Source organism: Macrotis lagotis, chromosome 1 (genome assembly GCF_037893015.1).
Source record: "Macrotis lagotis isolate mMagLag1 chromosome 1, bilby.v1.9.chrom.fasta, whole genome shotgun sequence".
Lineage (NCBI taxonomy): Eukaryota > Metazoa > Chordata > Mammalia > Peramelemorphia > Peramelidae > Macrotis > Macrotis lagotis.
Window position 1 is genome coordinate 151,495,450 of NC_133658.1, and position 22,854 is coordinate 151,518,303.

The following is a 22,854-nucleotide window of genomic DNA, read 5'->3' on the forward strand; positions in this document are numbered from 1 at the left end:
AAGTAAAATGTTAATTGCCAGAAGCAATTGATTTTGTTCTATATGCTGAATAGATGTAATAACCAAGATTTGAGAATCAAATTTCTCTGTAATTTTAGATCTTTGTTCTTCTTATTTCTGGGTTCATTTGTCTTTATAGAGAAATAAGTCTAAATGCCACCAGAAATACAAAGAAATGCATAATATAGCCTCCCCTCAAGTTCACCAAAGGAAATCCCAAGTGTGAAGGTCTTATAGAGGAGAGATTTCAGCTGAGACTGCCAGGAAGCAGAGAGTTCCAGAGAGGGGAGAAAGCCAGTGGAAACACAGTCAGGAGATGGAGATTTTCTTCTGTGAATAATAACAGTAAAGTCAGTGTCATTGAAAGAACAAATAGTTGAAGGCCAGCACTTTATCCACTGTGTCACCTATGTGTGTTTGGGGGGGATTTGGGAAGGAAGGAAGAGGAAGATGTATCAAGGGCAGATTAATACTTTAGGAAAATCAGTTTTACAGCTGAAAGATAGAACAGGGTGATGAGGTAAGACCAACCAGAAGGCTACTGTAACAGAAGCTATTTCATATAGACACCACTTCAGAGACAAAGGCAAGATACCAATGTAGGGTGCTCTGGGTCAAGTGTATCCCAGAATTGACTCCTGAAATAATTAGATTTCTTGAAGGGTTGGGAGTATTGAATAAACTTTTTCTTTCTTTTTTTTGATGAAATATTTTAATAGAAAGAACATCCTATCATTGCATTAGTATAGTTCCATATTAATAGTAAAGTTTACATTATTATATTTACACACAAAGATATTAAGTGCTTAAGATCTCTTAAGCCTTCTTAAACCTTCTGGTAACTTCCCAGGTTGTGAACAATTTAAACTTTTCCTTAAAATAATTTTATATAGATGTAATAAGTATAACTGAAAACCAACTTCAAAATATTTTTAAATTGTACATAAAAATTCCAAATCACCTATAATTTAAGGTTAATATACATTTAATTTCTTTTCACAAAATAATCTTTTTTACTTGTATTCCTTTATAATCTCTTTTGTGAATTTCTTAGATTTTTTTGCTTTTGTGTATAGTATTCCAAACTTGCTTTCCTTATGCTACATTACTTTGATTTTTTTCCTATTTATAATCTTCATGTTTATTGCTTTTTAATGAAACTTTTTTTAAACATCTTGAAAGTTCTATTTTAGTTCATTTACAAGATAGAAATAATGGAACTAGCAGATGTTCTAAAGAAACCTTACAAAATAATATAATTATTTCAAGATGTTCAGTATGAACTGTATATGATATATTATATTTTAAAATAATTTGACAGCATAGAAGGTCATAGAGGCAGCTGGTGGTGCAAAAGATAGAGAACTGGGTGAGGCTTGGGAAGATCTGACCATGGACAAGTCATTTAACCAGCATTTGCCTTTGTTTCCTCAACTATAAAGGAGGAATAATTCCCTACCTTTCAGGGTTGTTGTGAAGACTTAAATAAGATAATATTTATAAAAGTGCTTACATGCATAGTACCTGGTATAGAGTAGGTGCAGTATAAAAGAGTCCCTTGCTAGGATTTGTTTATTCCTTTCAAAATATGTAGTTTTGATGGCATATATGAAGTTAAAATAGGGTTTCAGAGCAAGTAATGGTATAGAACAGGGTTTCTTATCCCCCTTCCCTTTTTGTCACTGACTCCTTTGGCAATGGCAGTATCTTAGAATAACATTTATTTTATTTTATTTTTGTACAAATGATGTTTTTTATATATTACTAAAATATTCTTGTTTAAGAATAAACATAATCCCCCCTCCCTCCAAAAAATTATCAACCCTCATGAGAAAGTAAAAGAGAAAAAAAAATGTGTTTCACTCTGTGTTCCCATACCATCAGCTCTGTCTTACATTCTTTATAAGTATCACAAAAAAATCCAACTCTTCTCCCTCCCACCAACTGCTTTTTAAAAAACTTTTACATTTTATTTTATTTTTTGAATTTTACAATCTTTCCCCTAATCTTGCTTCCCCTCCCAGCCCCCACAGAAAGCAGTCTGATAGTCTTTTTTTTTTGCAAGGCAAATGGGGTTAAGTGGCTTGCCCAAGGCCACACAGCTAGGTAATTATTAAGTGTCTGAGACCAGATTTGAACCCAGGTAGTCCTGACTCCAGGGCTGGTGCTCTATCCACTGCGCCACCTAGCCGCCCCAGTCTGATAGTCTTTACATTGTTTCCATACTATACATTGATCAAAATTGAATGTGTTGAGAGAAATCATATCCTTAAGGATAAAATTAAAATATGAGACAGCAAAATTACATAACATGATAACTTTTTTTTAATTAAGGGTAATAGTCTTTGGTCTTTGTTTAAGCTCCATAATTCTTTCTTTGGATAAAGATGATATTCTCTATCACAGATACCCTAAAATTGTCCCTGATTTGTTGCATTGATTAAATGAGCAAGTCTATTAAGACTGACCATCAGGGCAGCTAGGTGGCGCAGTGGATAGAGCACCAGCCCTGGAGTCAGGAGTACCTGAGTTCAAATCTGACCTCAGATACTTAATAATTACCTAGCTGTATGGCCTTGGGCAAGCCACTTAACCCCATTGCCTTGCCAAAAAAAAAAACCTTAAAAAAAGATTGACCATCCCCTCCCCCCCTTGCTGTTACAGTGTACAGTGTTCTTCTGGTTTTGCTCATCTCGCTCAGTTATCTGTTCATGCAAATCTTTCCAGGCTTCTCTGAATTCTCATCCCTCCTGATTTCTTTTTTTTTATAATTGAACTTTTTATGGGAAACATTGGATATAATGAAATTTCAGCAGGATAACAAAATGTGACTAGTTATTTGACGTTAGTGTTTTAAAACTCATTTTTTTAGGGGTTTTTTTTTTTTGCAAGCCAATGGGGTTAAGTGGCTTGCCCAAGGCCATATAGCTAGGTAATTATTATTAAGTGTCTGAGGCTGGATTTGAACTCAGGTACTCCTGACTCCAGGGCTGGTGCTCTATCCACTGAGCCACTTAGCTGCCCCCATTTTTTTAAGAAAGATTTTATTTATTTTAAGTTTTACAATGTTTCCCCCATTCTTGCTCCTCCCCCCCCCCCCCGAAGGCATTCTGTTAGTCTTTACATTGTTTCCATGGTATACATTGATCTCAGTTGAATGTGATAAGAAAGAAATCATATCCATAAGGAAGAAAAATAAAGTATAAGAGATAGCAAAATTACATAATAAGATAGCAGGGTTGTTTTTTTTAATTGAAGGTAATAGTCTTTGGTCTTTGTTCAAACTCCACTATTCTTTCTCTGGATATAGATGTTTTTCTCCATTGTAGACAGCCCAAAATTGACCCTGATTGTTGCACTGATGGAATGAGCAAGTCCATCAAGATTGATCATTGCCCCATGTTGCTGTTAGGGTGTACAATGTTTTTCTGGTTCTGCTCATCTCGCTCGGCATCAGTTCATGCAAATCCTTCCAGGCTTCCCTGAATTTCCATCCCTCCTGGTTTCTAATAGAACAATAGTGGTCAATAATGTACATATACCACAATTTGTTCAACCATTTCCTGATTGATGTACATTCACTCAGTTTCCAGTTCTTTGCCACCACTGCTGCTATGAATATTTTTGTACAAATAATGTTTTTACCCTTTTTTAATGATCTCTTCAGGGTATAGATCCAGTAGTGGTATTTCTGGATCAAAGGGCAGGCACATCCAGAAAGGTTGGATGAGTTCTACCAACTAGATTCATCTAAGTGATTTGCCTAAGGTCACACAGCTCTGCCAACAATGTATTATTAGTGTCCCAGACTTCTCACATCCCTTCCAACATTGACCATTGTCCTTTCTAGTCATATTGGCTAGTCTGAGAGGTACTGAGGTGATACCTCAGTTAATTTGCATTTCTCTAATCATTAAAGATTTAGAGCAATATTTCATATGACAGTGGATTGCTTTGATTTCCTCATCTGTAAATTGCCTCTGCATATCCTTTAACCATTTGTCAATTGGGGAAATGGCTTGTTTTGTTTTATAAATTTGACTCAGTTCTCTATATTTTTAGAAATGAGTCCTTTGTCAGAAACATTAATTGCAAAGATTGTTTCCCAGTTTACTACATTTCTTTTCATCTTGGTTACAGCAGTTTTGTTTGTGCAAAAGCTTTTTAATTTAATGTAATCAAAATTATCTAGTTTGTTTTTAATGATGTTTTCTATCTCTTCCTTGGTCATAAACTGTTTCCCTTTCCATATATCTGGCAGATAAACTATTCCTTGATTTCCTAGTTTGCTTATAATATTGTCTTTTTTTTTGTCTAAATCCTGTACCCATTTTGATCTTATCTTGGTCTAGGGTGTGAGATGTTAGGCTAATCCAAGTTTCTGCCATACTAACTTCCAGTTTTCATAACAGTTTTTAATCAGAGCTGGACTCTTGGGGTTTATCAAATAGCAGATAACTATAATCATTTCCTGCTACCTCTTTTTGCACCTAGTCTATTCCACTGGATCCACCCCTCTATTTCTTAGCCAATTTTTAATTTTTTAAATTTATTTATTTTGAATTTCACAATTTTCCCCCAATCTCACTTCCTTCCCCCCAGAGAAGGCAATCTTTACATTTTTTCCATTGTTTACATTGATCTAAGCTGAATGTGATGAGAAATTATATCCCTTAAGGAAAAAAAATAAAGTAAAAGAGATAGCAAAATTACATAATAAGATAATAATGTTGGGTTTGTTTTTTTTAAACTAAAGTTAACAGTCTTGGTCTTTGTTCAAACTCCATAGTTCTTTCTCTGGATACAGATGGTATTCTCCATTGCAGTTAGTCCAAAATTGTGCCTGACTGTTGTACTGATGGAATGAGCAGGTCAATTAAGGTTGATCATCACCATGTTGCTGTTAGAGTGTACAATGTTCTTCTGGTTCTGCTCATCTTGCTCAGCCTCAGTTCATGCAAATCATTCCAGGCTTCTCTGAATTCCTATCCCTCCTGAATACCATACAGTTTTTTTTTTTTAGGTTTTTGCAAGCCAAATGGGGTTAAGTGGCTTGCCCAAGGCCATTAAGTTTCTGAGGCTGGATTTGAACTCAGGTACTCCTGACTCCAGGGCCAGTGCTCTATCCACTGTACCACCTAATACCAGACAGTTTTGATGACTGATGCTCTATAATATAATTTTTGATCTGGTAGGTCTAAGCCACCTTCTTTTATACCTTTTTAAATTAAATCCCTGGAAATTCTTGACTTTTATTTCTCCACTACCAATTGCTTTAATTAAAAAAGAAAGAAAAACAAAACCCCTGTTGCAAACATGCATAATCAAATTAAAACAAATCTTCACACTGGCCATGTCCATAAAAAAAGTGTCTCAATCCACACTCTTAAGGCTTTTAGCTCTCTGTTTGGTGGTAAGTAGTATGTTTCATCACAAGTCCTCTGGAATCATGATTAGTCATCATACTCATCAGAATTCTTGACTCTTTCAAAGTTGTTTGTCTTTTCAATAGGGTTGTCATTATATAAATAATCCTCCTGGTTCTGTTCATTTTGTGCTACATCATGAAATACATGAGAGGAACCTTCCCAGGAATCTCTGAAACTATCCCCCTTCATCATTTTATTTTTTACAGCACGATACTATTCCATATTATATACTATATTTTTTCCCAACTTGTGGGTACCCTATTGGTTTTCAATTCTGTGCCACATTAAAAAAAAGCTACAAATATTTTTGTACATCTTTTGATTTTTTGTTTAAATGTAATTTCTTCTTTAATCTAATCTTTATAATTCCCCCTCTTCCTTTTTCCTTTTGTTTCCCTATTAAATGAAATATATTTCTGTACTCTTGTGTCTGTCTGTGTGTATATCTTCCTTCCTCTGACCAATTAAAATGAAATTGAGTTTCAAATATTTGCTGTTGCCTTTACTCTTCCTTATTTTTATAAATTTCTATTGAGCACTTCAATTTTATGAAATAATTTCCCCTAACTTCTCTCCCTTCTTCTCCAGTGTATTCTTCTTCCCCTCATTTTCCATTCTTCTTTAAAGATCACTGAGACATAACAGAACTACTCCCAAAACTTCTGTTAGACTGTCTCTATCACCTTTGATAATGAATGAGTTCAGAGAAGACACAAGCATCATTTCTCTCTATCAGAACAGAACCAGTTTATTCATTTTAATCTTTTTATATCTGTATAAAAAATCAATGAGCTAAGATTAGGATGAAAATAGTGAAATGAGAAAAAAAATCTTTACAGAAAGTTTCCCTGATAAAGGTCTAATTTCCAAGATATATAAAGAACTACTTCAATTTATAAGAATTAAGATCTATACCCCAAATGATAAATGGTCAAAGGATTATGAACAGGGACTTTTCTTTTTTTTTTTTGAGTGACATTTTGATTTGGTTTATTTATATTACTACTATAATCTTGTGAAAGGAAACATGCACCTCCCTCCTCCCAAAAAAGGCAGAAAAATTTCAAGAATAGTGAGAGAGGGAAAAAAAAGTATACTTCAGTCTCTGTTCAGATTCTAATGGCTCTGTTTCTGGGATGTGTTGCCTTCTTTATCATAAGTCCACCAGAGAAGTTGCTTCAATATCTTTTCCCATTTCCTATTATTAGCTATTATTTCCCTCCATTCTATTCCCTCCCCCCATTTATTCTATTCTCTCTCTCCTTTCACCCTGTCCCTGCTCAGAATTGTGTTGTATCTTAGCATCCTCTCCCATGATGAACAGGAACTTTTCAAAGGAAAAAATAAAAGTATCTCTTAGCCAGATATAAAAATATTCTAAATCACTAATAGGGGAAATGAAAATTCATAAGCATCAGATTGGTTCATCATTCATGCATTATTGGTAGAACTTTGACTTGATCATTCTAGAAAGCAATTTGGAACTATAGTAAAAAAGTAACTAAACTATGCATGTCTTTTGACCCAGTCATACCATTACTGGGCCTATATATCAAAGAAAAAGGAAAATGTCCTATATATACAAAAATATAACATCTCCTTTTGTAGTGTTGGAGAACTGTGCCCTTCAAATGGGGAATGGATGAAAGAATTGTGGTATATGATTGTATTATTATACTATAAAAACTTTTTTAAAAGATAGTTTAACTTGTATCCACTGAATATATCAAATGCAGACTGAAATTATCAGAACCAGAACAATTTATATTATAACATCAGTCCTACAAAAATGAACACTTTTGAAAGATTTTAGAATTCTGATCACTGCAATGATCAACCATGAGTCTTAAAGGATTAAAAATGCTGCCCACTGCATTTAAGAAAGGTGATTCTTCAATGTGCAGAATAAGATACACATTTTTTGGAAGTGGTCAGTGAAGAACTTATTTTGATTGCATGATTTTTAAATAGAATCTTCTTTTCTGCTAGGTAGAAGGAAATGCTCTTTTAAGTGTTTAAATTAAAAATCAAATTTAAATGAAAATTATTGATATAATTATTAGCTTCAGTAAACTTGAAAGATACAGAAAACTCCAAAAGTCATATTTACAAAATAAGTTTTAAAAAAAGCACTAACAAAATACAAATGGAAAAATAGAAAGGGATGTGTCATTCAAAAGAATCATAAAGCATAATATATCTACTAAGACACATTCAAGATGTATTTAGATGGGGTGGCTAGGTGGCACAGTGGATAGAGCACCAGACCTGGAGTCAGGAGTACCTGAGTTCAAATCTGGCCTCAGACACTTAATAATCACCTAGCTGTGTGGCCTTGGGCAAGCCACTTAACCCCATTGCCTTGCAAAAACTAAAAGAAAAAAAGATGTATATAGATGAAATTATAAAACATTCTAATGAAATAAAGAATGATTTAAATAGAGGAATATTCAATACTCATTATAGGACCACACCAATATAATAAAATGACAATACCAAATAATTTAGATTTAGTTCTATTACAAGCCACCAAGGGAAACTTTATAGAGCAAGACAAAACAATCTCAGAATTAATTAGGTGCAACAAAAGATCTAGAATCTGAAGAGAAATAATGAAAGAAGAAAAAATGAAGGAGGAATACAACTTCTAAGCCTAAGGCTATACTATAAAGCAATAACAATCAAAAAACTTTGGTACTAGTCAAAAAACAGAAAAATAGAACTCTGAAACAGACTAGTTACTCAGAAGCAATCAAACTCAATAACCTAGTGTTTAATAAATCCAAGAACATAAATTATTAGGAGAAAAACTTAGACAATAATTTTAGGAAAAATGGAAATCAGTGTAGCAGAAATTATGTTTAAATTATAATTGGTTAACCTTTCAAATTTCATAAACTTCTAAGAATTAAGATTTTAAATACTTAAAAAAGGAGACTAATCATATAAAAATATTTTTAAAAAGACCATAAACTTCAGGTTAAGAACCCCTGGTTTAGATCAACATCTTAACACATGTACTATATAAGTATGTTTAAAATGGGTATATGACTCTTAAGGAGTTATTCTAATGGAAAAACCAAGTTAAATACATGTAAATACAGAATAAATGTACACAAATACAAAGAAATTTGACTATCAGATAGTTTGGGAAAATATGGCACTAGCGAGTAGGGTATCAAGTAAAGCTTCATGTAGATGTGCTTGAGCTGCATCTTAAGGAAAGAGGGATTCTCTGAGGTGAATGGAGGAGCCAATGAAGAGGCACACAGAAGCAGAAGGCAGACAGATTATCATGTGTGATGATGATGTTTGTCTTTCACTCTCGAAGAAAATGACATCAGGGAAATGATGTCATGACAAGCACATGAACTGGATTTGAGTTGAAGGGGTGTTATGCTAAGTCACCTGCTTCACTTTTTCCTCCAGTGACATTTGGATCCAGTGGCCAGATATGAATCAAGATGACTGGAGATAACCTGGTTTGAGGCAATCAGGGTTAAGTGACTTGCCCAAGGTCACACAGCTAGTTAGAGTCAAGTATCTGAGACTGGATTTCAACTTCCATCTGTCCTCTTGACTCCAAGGTTAGTGCTCAATCCACTGTATCACCTAACTGCTTATCATGTCTAAGGAACATAGAGAAGAACCAATTTCGTAAATTGAAGAAATATGGGAGAGAAAGTAATGTCTAGGGAACCTGGAAATATAGATTAGGACTAGGAAGTGAAAGACTTTAAAAGCCAAACAGAAAAGGTAATGTTTAATTATTGAAAGACTAGGGTGGAGGTGGCTAGATGGTGCAGTGGATAGACTATGGGCCCTGGAGTCAGGAGTACCTGAGTTCAAATCCAGCCTACCCCATTTGCCTTCAAAAACCTTAAAAAAAAAAGACTAGGGTAAACTGTATAGGAAAGTGACATGATCTGATCTACATCTAAGGAAAATCACTTTGGCAGCAATATGCACAATGGACTAGATTCAGAGAGTAGAACAATTACAAGATAGTTGCAATAAGGGTATTGGTGATTGAGGGCCAAACCAAAACAATTATAGAAGATCAACAGCCTTTTCATATTAGGTAAATGTCTAAAAGATATTACAGATCTTAAAGAAATACAAACTCATAACAATCATAGGCAAAATTGATCCAAATCATTAATAATGAGATACAAATCAAAACAACTCAGAGGTTTCACAGTACACTGAGCAAGTTAGCAGATGACAAGAGATGGGTATATTGTTAATCCTATAAATTTTTCAAAAACTCACTAACACCTCCTCTTTTGCTTACAGTAGAAATCCTATTTTGAGACCATAATTTCCCTGCCTTCCCTACACCACAGTTTTATTTGTAGTTCTTTAAATTATTTATTCCTTTCAATTATTTTTGCCATATCATCTCCTTTCCATTTCTTTTACTTTCTTCTCAATTCCATCTATATCAATCAATAGTTAACTGTAATGATAATATTGCTATTTTTAATGCTTACATCCTGATTGCATTGAGATAGCAATGAATTATTAGAGCTGAAAAGTATCTATTGTTTTAAGCATTCAGTACTTCTTTTCCAGAAGCTCATTTTTTCTCTTTCAGGCCCTCTAGGTCCCTTAAGGATTGCTTGATTACTCCTGGTTTGTTTGATTTTTAAAGCTAAAAGTGTTTTTCTTTGGAAACTTCTTTAGAACATCTTTAAGTACCCATCATTTATTTTTTTAAAGACTACTTACCTCTGCCAGGAAGCTGAATGTTATAACAATCATATGTCAGCTTCTAACATTTTTCCTTACAGAAAAGTATTATGAAATTCTTATTGGTGGTTTGCTATATAATATTCTCCTTGTGTATGATAACTCATTGCCATTGTAAACCTGAAGTTTGATAATGTATCTAAAGGAGTTAAACTTTAGTCTTTTTCCTAATTGGCATCCACTTAATTCTTTGTGATCTGTTCCTCATTTTCAATACTTCTCAGAAATTTTCTTAAGTAATTTTCTGAAATATGATCATCAAATTATTTTCCTTCAGTTTCTAGGATTACTAATAATTCTTAGATTTTTGCCTCTTTGATGTATCAGTACTATAGCTAAAGATTTGTCACTTTTCTGTGTATAACTTCCAAACCTTTTTCCAGTTGGATTATTTTTTCTGAGCATGTATATTTGATTCTACTTTTCTCTTTTCCATTCTGTCTTCTAAGATAAGAATTCTAATTTCCATTACTTTTACTGACACTTTTTTTCCCTCAATACTATTTTATTTTTTCCAATTACATGTAAAGATAGTTTTCAGGGTCGGCTAGGTGGCGTAGTGGATAAAGCACTGGCCTTGGAGTCAGGAGTACCTGGGTTCAAATCCAGTCTCAGACACTTAATAATTACCTAGCTGTATGGCCTTGGGCAAGCCACTTAACCCTTTTACCTTACAAAAACCTAAAAAAAAAATAGTTTTCAACATACATTTCTGTTAAATTTTGAGTTCCAAATTTTTCTCCCACTTTTCCTTCATCCCCTTCTCCCACATTAAGACAACAAGTAATTTCATATGGGTTAGTCATGTACAGTCATATTAAACAACTTCCACATTATCATGTTGTAAAAGAAGAATCAGAATTAAAGTAGAAAAGCCTGAGAGACTTAGTAGTTACAAGTCAATGTTATGTAACACTAAGTTCTTGTGGTTGTTATAATACTGTATATTATGGAAATTCCTGTTTGAATACATAAATTTAAAAAATTATATAATTTTTTTAAAAATGAACTAGTCAAACTTCAAAAAATAGAAAGTAAAATGATGTTCCTGATAATAAACTTTCTACTGTTCAAAAAAGAAAAAAAAGAAAAGCATGACAGAGGAAAACAACAAAAAACAAATGAAAATACTATACTTAAATCTGCAGTCAGTTTTCATAGTTCTTTCTCCGACTGTAAATGACATTTTATATCATGAGTCTTTTGGAATTGTATTTAATCACTGAGTTTTTTGTTGAGAAGAGCTAAGTCTATCATAGTTGATCATCTATCTAAGTCTATCATAGTTGATAATACTGCTGTTACTATGTGTAATGTTCTCTTGGTTCTGTTCACTTCACTCAGAATCAGTTCCTGTAAGTCTTTCCAGGTTTTTCTGAAATCTGCCTGCTCATTATTTTTTATAGCATAATGGTTATTCCATTTTATTCATATATAACAACTTGGGGATTAATGGTGATCCCCTCAATTTCCAATTCTTTGCCACCTCAAAAAGAGCTGATATAAATATTTTATATGTTCTTTTCCCATTTTTTTTATGCTCTCTTTGGGATTCAGATCTAGTAGTAGTATTTTGGGGTCAAAATTTTATAGCTCTTTGGGCATAGTTCCAAATTACTCTCCAGAATAGTTGGATCAGTTCACAACTCCACCCACAATGCACTAGTGTTCCAGTTTTCCCATATCCTGTCCAACATTTATCATTCTCCTTTTCTGATAAAAAAGACAATCTGATAGCTGTTTTGATTTGCATTTTTTATTCAGTAAGTGATTTAGATTTTTTTTTAATATGACTAGAGCTGGCTTTAATATCTTTATTTAAAACCTAAATTTATCATTTAGGGATTCTTATAAATTCCACTCAATTCTCTATTTTGAGAAATGAGGCCTTTATCAGAAACACTGGCTACAAAAATTGTTTCCCAGCTTTCCACCTCCTTTCTAATCTTGGTGGCATTGGTTTTATTTGTGCAAAACCTATTTAATTTAATGTAATCAAAATTATCCATTTTGCATTTCATAATGTTCTCCCCATCTCTTGGTTTGGTCATAAATTCTTCCCTTCTCCATAAATCTGACAGGTAAAGTATTCCTTGCTATCCCTAATTTGCTTTTGGCATCACCCTTTTATGTCTAAATCTAAATCACTTTGTCCTGTATATAGGGTATGAGATGTTGGTTTCTGCCATACTATTTTCTAGTTTTCCCAGAAGTTTTTCTCAAATGGTGAGTTCTTATTCCAGAATTTGGCATCTTTGGTTTTTATCAAAAAGTAGGTTACTATAGTCATTTACTACTCTATTCTACCAATCTATTTCTTAGCCAGTAACAAATAATTTTGATGATGGCTGCTTTATAATAAAGTTTAGATTCTATTTTTTAAACACACATTTCTAAACTGTTAATTTCCCCCTCCCTGAATTCCTTAGCTCTGTCCATACCTTTAGTCTTTTCCTAATTTTGGGGGAATCATTCCACTTGTTCCCCCCCTTGCCATATCCCTATACAAAATTCTGGTTTTCTGCATGCTTGTGTTATATAGGCAATCTTGGGGACAATATATGTTAATAAAATGCTACCCTGAAAGTTGAAAGTTTGCCCACCTACATAAAAATCACACACACAATTGTGACTTTCAAGAAAATTTAAGTGGAAAGGCACTGACCTGAAAGGTTTAGAGGCAGTTACTCTACATGAAATACTTTAAAATGTAGTTATATTAAGATATTAAATAGTTTTAAAACTTTAAAAATTAGATGTAGTTATAGCTACTGCTTGTGATTGGAAAAAATGATGTGGAAGTTATATGAAATGAATATTTTCTTTATAAGTGATTCCTTCCAATGCTATAAGGCATATGAAAATGAAAGTAAATCTAATTCAATTAAACACTTTTTTATTATGAACAATAATAGGATTGGCTTTGTAGTTATGGATGTTGGCAAAGATTTAATCTAATTTAACCTACCTTCCAGAATAAGAGATGCTATCATGTAAAATTTTCCCTTCAGTTCCTTGTGGATAATAAAACAGAAATACTTTTCGAAGAGTTGTTTAGCTGGGCTTTATGAAAAGGGCCCCTGGATTCCCATAGTCCCATGATTTTTAATACTTTAGGATCTTAATTCTTTGATTTTTTCTTATTCTCCTTACCTCTATAGTGTAGGGTCAGAGAGAGAGTTATTTGATAGATTTCCATTTTTTTTTTTAGTGAAAACAGATTTTTATGGGGTTAAATTTGCATTCACTACAGGCCTCTATGAGTTTATGCATACTAATTGAAGGGAGCAGAAGAGTGGATTTTAAAATTCACTATACTTGGCTTTAAGTATATTATATGAATTCTCCCAGTTCCCAAGAAAATTTATTTTTATAAATAGGTTTTGCTTATACTAATATTATGACTTTGGCATACTTTTAATTCATTTAATATCCACTATTATCTGATGGGATAACACAAATCCAACTTTATACCTAATAGCTTATCCTATAAAATTTTTAGCTTCTCAGTTAGCTATCTGTGATCAACCAGATACTCCACTATACACTTACTGTAAGATATTGAGAAACAATTTGTATTTTAAAAACTTTCTGAAAAAAGAAAGGAGGGATCTGTTTTTAATCTATTTTAGAAATACCTTACTTTGGCATTAAAAACTTTTCTTTGCAGATAGTTTAAAGTAAAGAAGCCTATGAAGCACTGTGCTTGCCTTATTTTGTACCAAATACAAATAAGTAGAGCATCTGGAATTAGACTTATGGTAACTTCCCCCTATTGTGGAGAATAAGCCACTATTTCTTTCCCCACCATGGAATGATAATAGGATTTAGAACATAAGAAATGATAGAGATTATCTATTTTAAACAACTTATTTTATAAACTGATTTTTCAAAGGAAAAATAATTTGCAGTGGTCACATAATAATGCATAATAGCCCACAGTTTTATATTACTTTTTGCTTTCAATTAACTTCTCTATTACAGGGTATGCCCATAGTCTGGGGCACAAAGGATTCTTGGACTGGTTTAATTCTTCATCAAAATGCTCACCTTTGATGAGTATCTGTCAGAGCAAGACAGATAAAATAAGTGCAGTGAACAAAATGGGACAAAAATTATTAATCAGCTTACAAAAATTTCATCAGTATTATCTATAGGACATATATATCTAAGAGCACCATTGTTGGACAATATATGTTTTATTTTAATCTAATTACTCTCAGACTAATATATTTTAGGCAATAAAGCTGATTGCCTATCCCCAGAAATTTTAAAGAAAACAATTAAAATATGGTATTAAAGGAAGTATATATATTTCATTCAACAACATATTAAATTTCTATTATATAAAGACATTGGAATATAGGGTATAGTATATTAAAATATATAAATAAATAGTATATTAACTATTACTGTACCTTGAATATGTGTATGTATTGATTTTTAAATCATTTTGTGTATAGCTTTCTTAATAAATCCTTATTCTAATTTAGTTTTAGTTTTTAAATGCAATACCACATTCTTTTGCCTATATGTAATGTATAATGACTTATACAGATCTGAAATAAAGGTAGATTACTTTTAAGCTAGAAGCTGATTTCCTGAAAATTTGGGGAAATGAAAAGCTGCCTTAATTAGCACTTCTCTCAGAGGGACTGATTATTAATCAACATTTACAAAGTGTTCAGAAACTATTATGAGTTAATATACCAGGTTATTAGCTTTTTTTGACTTTAGCCTGAATTTGAACACTTAATACAAATATTACCTGCATGAGAAAATTTAAATGTCGCAACACATATCAGTTCACTATAATACAGAAAGTAAAAGGACTTAAAATTCACCTACCCATAAAAAAAAAAATCTGACCTTGTGGAGATGATATGGCCAAAATGGTTAACACAGATGTGTAGCTAGTCAGAGCTGTTAAATATTCACATTGTTAAATGTTTTTTTCTTTTTAAATTAAAAGTATAAGATATTTGTTTGGGACAAATACCCCTCAAAGGGTCCATTACAATTATAAATGATATTTTATCAGAGAATTTTTTTTTAGGGTTTTGCAAGGCAAATGGGGTTAAGTGGCTTGCCCAAGGCCACACAGCTAGGTAATTATTAAGTGTCTGAGACTGGATTTGAACCCACGTACTTCTGACTCCAGGACCAGTGCTTTATCCACTATGCCACCTAACCGCCCCCTTATCAGAGAATTTCAACAAGAAATGCCTGTATGAATATGTTATTGTTCAGTCACGTCTGATTCTTTGTGATCCCATTTGAGGTTTTTCTCAGCAAAGATACTGGAGGGGTTGCCATAACAGATGAAGAATAGGGCATAGAGTTAAGTGACTTGGATCCAGAATCGCATAGCTACTAAGTGTCTGAGGCAGTTTCGAATTCAGAAAGATGAATCTTCCTGACTCCAAGCCTACTGGCACTCTACCCACTGAGTCACCTAGCTGCCCATTCGACATAAAAGTGATTAATGTTTGTTAATTTGTACTCGTCATTAATCAGTTGGCCCAGTGCCTATCTCTCAAGGAGAGACAACTGATTGTACTCACCTCTTCAAGAACTGAGGCAAGTTTTTGTTGTTTTTTTAAAAGTGGTCTATCCTTTCTCCAACTTCTGTCCAATAAGAGTGTGATGTTTCTAGTATAGTGCTGTTGTTTTAAATGTGAGTTGGAAATATAAAAAAAAATTAATTAGGATAGAGTCAAAGTTCTCTTTGAATGTTAGGAATTTTCTTGAGAGTTTTCAGCTATTGTAATTGTACTCATACCTTTCCATTTGATACACTCCATAAAACAGCAGAAAAGGGGACTAAATACACCTGAGAGCCATTACGTTGTCTTTAAGTTTTAAAAAACAAAGAAAAAAACAAAAGAGGAAAGAAAATAGGAAGTGAGGTGTAACTTTTCAAGTCTCCAGAAAGAAGAGGGTGGAAAATTAGTCTTTACCACTCCCCTGGGAGATGGGCCTGGGAAGAATCACTGGGCAACTCTACCCTCCACATTAACCACATTAGTTTCCTCAACACTCAGCTCTGGTTCCAACTTCTACATTAAGCCTTTCCAATTCTTCCCCCAGGGCTACTAATACTCTCCTTTTCAAAACTCCTTTTATTCTGTAAAAATAGATGTTGTATCCCCCAATAGAATGTAACATCATTAAGGGTAGAAGTTATTCCATTCTTGTCTTTGTATTCCTATCACAATTCCTAGCATTAAAGAGACACGTAATAAATGCTTACTAATTGGTTTCTACAATCCAGAAAGGTTCCTGTACCTCTGGTATAGACTCATTCCTGAAGTCTGAGAACACAACCCTATATGAGAGTCACGTAGTAGCAAGATAGTTTTGCTGAACCCAAAGAGCAAGACGGAGACCAAAATTTGATAAGTTTGGAGATCTTTAATTTCCCAGGGACTGCCTGGGGATGAAGAGAACCCAAATCAGACAGCCCCTGAGTATTCAGGGGATAGGATTTTTATGGGTTTTTTTTGGGGGGGGGCACTGAGAGCAAGCAGGATACAGAAGCAAAGACAGCAGTTAGATAGTTTTCTTGTCATACTACTACAAATATATGTAAATATATGGTTCAGTATAGATAGGGGACTAGACAAGAGTGGGAAAGGGTCTGGGTCTTTGTGTTATGTCTGAGCATGTTTCCCTGAAACGGAGGGAGTCACATATTCCTGGGCTTCCCCACAGATTTGAGGAAGTGGAATTTACTATCTTATGGTTCTAGCTGCATCTGAGGAAGGGGCGGCAGTCCTGGGAGGAAGCAGGAATTTTACAGATACAGCAAGATAATTAGGTTAACAAGGGTGCTTTGTGAATCTTAGGCAAATTTATAGTACATCTGTGACCCCCTAGAATCAAGCATTTAGGTCCTGTCAGATTATTTTCAGACCCAAAGGCTCCTAGTCAAAGTTATATTTCTGAGGAGTTTCTCAGGGCCCAGAAAGGTGTCAAGGATGCCTTCTATACAGGGACTGTTACACAAATATTGATATTGTACTTCAGTTTCTTGCCTACAATCTATAACAATGTTGTAAAGCCCTTCAGAAAAGCTGAGAAAATACAGCTCCATTGGAGAGATGCTGGTTTGAGGGATAGGACATATACACAACAGGCATATGATATATGGTTATCTACTGTTTGGCATAGTTGTATTGGTTTTGCTAAACTGCTTTTTTTCCTCCCTTTTAAAATATTATAAGAAATATCTTATTGATTTCAGAAAAGAGAAATTCAAAAATTAATGTAATAACATAAGGTATCAATTTAAAATATTTTATAGAATGAAACAGCTAGGTGGTACAGTGGATAGAGTACCAGTCCTGAAATGAGGAGGACCTGAGTTCAAAAATGGTCTAACATTTGCTAGCTGTATGATCTTGGGCATGTATGATTTTAACCCCCATTACCTCCAAAAAAGGGGGGGGGGACGTTAAGAATTGGAGTGGAATTTCTAAATCATCTGGTTTCGGCCAGAAATCCTGAGGGTTTTGCCCTCCCAGATGAATTATTTTCTTTTTACTAGGTAATAGAGGACATTCTTTGCCTCATTTCTTACCTAGCCTTAATCCCTGAAAGGTCATTGCTTCAATCAAATTGAGAGCTGCTAGAGACCTTAGCTTAAAAAGGCTAAGGTCTCTCTCCATATCCAAGACCATCAATCTATATTTTGCCACTGGACCCTGATAAGAGAGTGAGGCCTGTGATTTTGCACAACCATCCCTCACTTAAATCCACTTCATTTGTAAATCATGACATCACTTTCCTGATACCATGGTCCTCTTTGAGAACAAAGGACAAACAACAATAGTAGCAACATAACTTAAATAGGATTTAAAAGAATCAAAAATTTGCCATTTGCCCTCCCTGCCATCATACCACTCAGAAAACTGTAGACTAAATACTTCTCAATGATAAATTTTTATTTTTCACCTCATTTAAGAGTTCTTATTTTAGAAAGATTCTTGAACTGGTGGTTCATAGCCATTAGCCCTTTCTACTTTTGTTCCTGTTTCATCTCCTGAAGATTTTCCAGAGCCATCACCTTCACCATGCAGCTCCATTAGCTTTCCCAATTCAAATTTGGGCTTCTTGAGCATCTTGACTTTTCAAACAAATACATCATGGAGAGGGTAAATGGACTGGCAAGCCTTTTCTATGTCTTTTCCAATGCTGTCTGGAATTAGTTTGGTGACGACTTTTTCAAGTCATTTGTCTGCACTTCTTGCATCATGATTTCCATCATTTTCTTACGAATTTGACAGACCTGTTGGTGTGGGCATAAAAGATCTTATGGATCTGGTTGTTGCACTTTTTAGTAAAACCAATACAAAAGAGGCGGAGCAAGTAGCCATCGGTAGCTTTGACATCAACATGGGCTTCAATCATGGTCTGTCACTTTTTGACCATAGAGCACATCTTGTCTTGGATAAGATCCATCCCATGGAAATTTGTCAAACAATTTTTACCCTGAACATCTTCAGTAATTTACTTGAACTTGAGAAAAGCAACCTCATTCTGTAAATCAGCAAGGCTCACTTCAAAAATTCGACCCTTAGGGTGGCTAGGTAGTGCAGTGGATAGAGCACCAGCCCTGGAGTCAGGAGTACCTGAGTTCAAATCTGGCTTCAGACACTTAATAATTACCTAGCTGTGTGGTCTTGGGCAAGCCACTTAACCCCATTGCCTTGAAAAAACCTTAAAAAAAATGAAGGACAAACTTTCTTTTTTAAGACAGTCCCTACCCTCAAGGATGAGAGTATGCCAGACTGGGCAGTCCTATGCCAATGTCACTGATGCTGTACAATCAATTCTAAAGTTCTTAAAACAAAAACAAAAACATAAAAACTTGACCCTTAAGACCATCAGAGGCAATTTTTGTTCCTTGAGTTTTTGTAACCAGTGTCTTGCCAATACTGCTAGCTGGTGCTTTTACATCATACCAATCCTTCTTGAAAATGGATCAACCACTTTCTTCTTGGCTCCTTTTTTACCGCCTTTGGTCAGATGCTTATTTTTGCCCACCGCCATGATCTCACTCTGAAAGCCAAAAGTGACTAAATACTTCTAAAGACAAAGGATTGAGTTGGAGTATGGTGAGAATAACCTTCAGGATTATAACTATCTTATTGAAGTAACAGTCTATTTATCATCAAACAAGAGGAGTCTTATAAGCTTTGTTGGAATGCAAGGTTTTTCCTCATGGGAACTGTCTTACTGTTCTCCTTAGTTAAGATAGTTTTATCATCAAACAGGTGACTAAAAATGCAAGGTCTCTCTGGAAATAGTCCATTATCCGCCCCCCCCCCCCCCAACAGAATTGGGAGAGTGCCTGGCTTGGAATGCAAGGTCTCTCTCTCCCTCTTTCTTCTAAGAATAGTCTAAGAGTAATAGTCTGTCATTGTTTTAATGATTTTTAACCCTGAGAGGACTTCACTAGGAATAAAAAAAAACTCTTAAGAGGGAATATCCCACTCATCTTAACCCTATTTCAGACCAATAAAATATCTGAATTCTCTGAAAACTTTTTGTGCTCTGAGAATTAGTAGTTGAGATGGAAGCAGCAAGATGCTGGAAACAGAGAAGGACTGAATAGACTGTGCTAAGGATTAGTAAAAATCTGCCCCAAAATATTGATGGGAAACATTTACCCAATCCATTTCCCTCACTCAGGATGAATTAAGTGGAGGTTGAACCTACCCTTTAAGGAGAACCGTCAGGATATTCACATCCTCACTTCTTACTCAGATGGCTTCCTGGATTTCATGGATCTCTAAAAACTAATCATTGTAAAAGATGAATTTATTTCTGTAACTCACATCTCCACAGATCACTTCCCACAAGCTTTAGGTCAGACTTCTTTATTCTTGCCCTAAGCCAGGTCCAGCCTCTCTGCACCCCATCTCCCTCCCCCCAGCCCACTCTAGCTTCTATGTGTTTTTCTCCATTAGATAATGAGCTCCTTGTGGGTTAGTGAGTTCTTGTCTTTTGTTATTGAAGAACACCAAAATGGCATTGCTATTTTAGAGATAAATTGCATGCCTCTGCCTGAGGCTAACCAGACCAATAAACTCAGAATACTCTATCACAGGTTGGGCACAAATAGTCCATGTGGGTGTTTACTCTAAAAGTACAGTATCTCACATTTCCTTTCAGCTGCTTCAATTCTGCCTTACTCATAAAAGAGCACCCCCCCTGTATGAAACCTGACAGTGTACTAGTACCATGCCAGGAAAATGAATCATTTCCATTTAAATTGTCTTAGAAAATTCTGAAGATCCCCAGTAGGAGAAGATACCAGAGATTAAGGTCCTTCCTCAAGTTAAATGGCCAAACATTCAAACTTTACTGCAGAGAGCACAACTACCATGGGCTGCTCACCTTTTTAGAATGGCAAACGTACTTGCTAAAAACGCTATTTTATGGAGGACTCACACAGGGGTTCAGAAGAAACAATAAGGAGTACCCTGAAGGTCTCTCTTAAGAAATTTAGAATTGATTGTACAGCATTGGTGACATTGGCATAGGACTGCCCAGTGTGGCATACTCTCATCCTTGAGAGTAGGAGCTGTCTTAAAAAAAAAAAAAGTGTGTCTTTCATTTTTTTTTTTTAAGGTTTTTGCAAGGCAATGGGGTTCGGCTAGGTCATTATTAAGTGTCTGAGGCTGGATTTGAGCTCAGGCAGTCCTGACTCCAGGGCCAGTGCTTTATCCACTGAGCCACCTAGCCGGCCCTGTCCTCCATTTCCAAAGAAGACCATACGTCAGGGAGGTGAAACCACGACGAGCACATGAACTGGATCTGAGTGAGGGATGGCTGTGCTAAGTCACCAGTCTCATTCTCTCCTCCAGAGCCACCCGGATCCAGAGGCCAGACCACGACGAGCACATGAACTGGATCTGAGTGAGGGATGGCTGTGCTAAGTCACCAGTCTCATTCTCTCCTCCAGAGCCACCCGGATCCAGAGGCCAGACCACGACGAGCACATGAACTGGATGAGTGAGGGATGGCTGTGCTAAGTCACCAGTCTCATTCTCTCCTCCAGAGCCACCCGGATCCAGAGGCCAGACCACGACGAGCACATGAACTGGATCTGAGTGAGGGATGGCTGTGCTAAGTCACCAGTCTCATTCTCTCCTCCAGAGCCACCCGGATCCAGAGGCCAGACCACGACGAGCACATGAACTGGATCTGAGTGAGGGATGGCTGTGCTAAGTCACCAGTCTCATTCTCTCCTCCAGAGCCACCCGGATCCAGAGGCCAGACCACAACGAGCACATGAACTGGATGAGTGAGGGATGGCTGTGCTAAGTCACCAGTCTCATTCTCTCCTCCAGAGCCACCCGGATCCAGAGGCCAGACCACGACGAGCACATGAACTGGATCTGAGTGAGGGATGGCTGTGCTAAGTCACCAGTCTCATTCTCTCCTCCAGAGCCACCCGGATCCAGAGGCCAGACCACGACGAGCACATGAACTGGATCTGAGTGAGGGATGGCTGTGCTAAGTCACCAGTCTCATTCTCTCCTCCAGAGCCACCCGGATCCAGAGGCCAGACCACAACGAGCACATGAACTGGATCTGAGTGAGGGATGGCTGTGCTAAGTCACCAGTCTCATTCTCTCCTCCAGAGCCACCCGGATCCAGAGGCCAGATGTGCATCAGGAGGGCTGGATGTGAGGCAAGTGACTTGCCCACAGTCGCACAGCTACGAAAGGTCAAGATTGGAACTCCTGCCCGACAGACTCCCAGGTCAGTGCTCCAGCCACAGCTTCACCCGGCTGCGGGGGTCGGGTCTTTCTTTGCATTCCAGTTCCCGAGGAGTTTAATGGTCGTTGGCCTGATCCGTCCGCGGTCCCCATCCAGGTGTTGTGTCCGCTTCACTGTCCAGGTGCGCAGCCGCGCCTCAATCGCCCCCAGACCAATAGACAAAAAACCCACTGGAAAGTTGAAATGGTTATAACCTCGGGGGCAAAAGCCCCAAGTTAGGGCGGCTGCTTGCTGTCTCCAGGGCGAGTGAGCAGCCGCCCGGGCTGGCCCCCGGCTCAGGCTTCTTTCACAAGCCCGTCCTCCCGGGAAACGGAAGTGCCGCCTCTTTCTCCGTCCGACAGGCCCCGAGACCCCCGGCCGGTCCGTCCCGGCGGGGACGCGGACCCCGCGGCGCCAAGGCCAGAAGCTGCCGTTGCGGTGCTGCCCCGGCGGGGAGGCTGCCGGGCGGCTCCCCCGGGGGCGCTGCGTGAGGCCTCGCGGGCGGGCACCCTGGAAAGGAGCCCGTGCGGGAGGCGGAGGCCGCGGCGGCCAGGCGCGTCTGCCCGCTCTCGGCCCCTCGAGGGGAGGAGGCCCCCGAGCCGAGAGGCGCCGGCACGCGGAGGGAGAGAGGAAACAGCGGCGGAGGAGCGCCCGGCCAATGGGAGAGGCGGGACACGCGCCTGCGCACCGAGGCGGGCGTGCGGGCGCCTGCGCGAAGCCGCGGGAAGGGCCGCTGGGGGGGGGGGGGCGCGTCGGAGCGGCCGCGGGGCGGCGGGGGCGCGCGGGGCGGAGGGGAAGTGGCGGCTGGGGGGGGGGGGGGGCTGGCGGGAACGGCGCGCGGCGCGGCGCGCGTGCGCGCTGAGCGGGGACGGGGCCCGAGAAGCTCCGGCCGGCTCTGCTC

At 37.2% G+C, this 22,854-nt stretch overlaps 2 pseudogenes; both read right to left on the reverse strand.

Moving 5' to 3' along the window:
* Positions 1 to 18,157: 18,157 nt before the first annotated feature.
* LOC141504248 (small ribosomal subunit protein eS1-like) lies at positions 18,158 to 18,644 on the reverse strand (annotated as a pseudogene).
* A 372-nt stretch (positions 18,645 to 19,016) lies between these two features.
* LOC141504249 (small ribosomal subunit protein eS1-like) lies at positions 19,017 to 22,576 on the reverse strand (annotated as a pseudogene).
* Positions 22,577 to 22,854: the final 278 nt, after the last annotated feature.